Source organism: Phalaenopsis equestris, unplaced genomic scaffold, assembly GCF_001263595.1.
Source record: "Phalaenopsis equestris unplaced genomic scaffold, ASM126359v1 Scaffold000335, whole genome shotgun sequence".
Lineage (NCBI taxonomy): Eukaryota > Viridiplantae > Streptophyta > Magnoliopsida > Asparagales > Orchidaceae > Phalaenopsis > Phalaenopsis equestris.
Window position 1 is genome coordinate 106800 of NW_018164777.1, and position 1913 is coordinate 108712.

Consider the following 1913-nt stretch of genomic DNA (forward strand, 5'->3'; position numbering starts at 1 on the left):
GGCTTTGTCTTGCTTAGCTTACATTTCCTTTAAACTAAAAGAGACTATTTATAGAAACCATGAGAGAGGTAGGTGGGAGGTAGGTGAAGGTAGGTGAGCATTAGGTGGGACGTGGTAGGTGAACGGTAGGTGGGGGTGGTAGGTGAGCGGTAGGGGAGATACTTAATTAAGAAGCTAATTAAATTCGGTGGACCGGGTATCCACATTACCCAACAATTCTTCCACTTAGAGACTGAGACACTGAATGCATCATCTACTAGCTGCATCATCTACTAGCTGTACCGACATTTTCCACAAACATAATATCCTCCACCTCTGCAACTCGAAGCCCCTGTCTTCATGCCAGAAGACCAGCTGAAGTTGAGCACAACTTCAGCTTCTCACGAGTAACACCCTCAGCTGACATATCACTGTCAACGTAGCCTCGTACTACCAAGCTCTTTCCTAGGTTACTCTTGTATCTGCTTACAGCTCCCACTGCATGAGCAATATCCTGCCCCTGCTGAAAAAACTTTTCAACAAGTCCAGCCTTGTACCTCTTACTTCCACCAAACACAGTCTTCACGAGGTACACCCACTTGTTGTGCAATGTCTTCTTCCTTGGTGGAAGTTCTGCCAGCTCCCAAGTCTGATTCCCTAGCAAGGAACCCGTCTCCCCTTTCCTGGTCAGCTCACACTTGCTCGAATTCTTATCTTGCAAAATTTCTTCATAACTCTGTGTTTCTCCACCATTTGTCTGTACAAGGTCTGGTTTTCTTGCCTTTGGCGCTCTGCCACTTTTCAGGAAATGGTTCTTCTTCTGCTTCCTCATAATGCCCCTCTGACTCATGTGTCACGCCTGAGTAAACCTGTAGTCATATATGGTATGTCAGTTTTCTTATCCCGAGTCTTTACTAATGTTCCTTTGGTAACCTTCTAGGTGTTATCTGAGAATACCACTAAATGACCACCCTCATTGAGTTGTCCAATAAAGATGAGATTTTTCTTCAACTCAAAAACGTGTCTGACCTTTTGCAAAGTTCATTTGCTCTTGTTAGGGAGTGCAATATCAATGTCTCCCATCCCCACCACGTCTAGAGATTTTCTATCATCTATATATACCTTCCTAAAGTTACCTGCAACATAATTTCACATTAACTTCTGATGGGAATATGCATGGAAAGAAACCCTTGAATCCAGTATCCAGTCATCGACAGAACTGTAAACTGTTAGAAATAGTGCATCTTGTATTTTTTCAGTTACAACATTAGAGTCTTCATCCTCATTCTTCTTAAGTTTCCTGCAGTTTCTTTTTATATGGTCAGCCTTGCCACAATTCCATCAAGTTGTCTGCTGACCTGACTTTGATTTTGATATTCCACGATTTGAGTTTTTGTCTTGTGATCTCCCTCTGGAATCAACAATCAGTGCCAAAATTGAACCCGAGGTCTCGCCAGAATCTTTCCTACGCACCTCTCAGCCAAAATTAAATCACGAATATCATCATATTTCAGCTTGGATTTACCTGCAGAACTGCTAACTGCCATCCTCATGGCTTATCAGCTGTTTGGCATTGAACCCGAGGTCTCGCCAGAATCTTTCCTACGCACCTCTCAGCCAAAATTAAATCACGAATATCATCATATTTCAGCTTGGATTTACCTGCAGAACTGCTAACTGTCATCCTCATGGTTTCTCAGCTGTTTGGTGATGAAGCCAACAATATCAGTGCACGTATCTCATCATCAAAATCAATTTTAACAGACGACAACTGATTTGTGATAGTGTTGGAATCATTCAGGTGTTGAGCAACAGAAACACCTTCCACCATCTTCAAGTTGAATAACTTTTTCATTAAATGCACCTTATTATTCGTTGATGACTTTTCATACATACCTAATAAAACCGCCATGAGATCTGCAGTCGTCCTACCG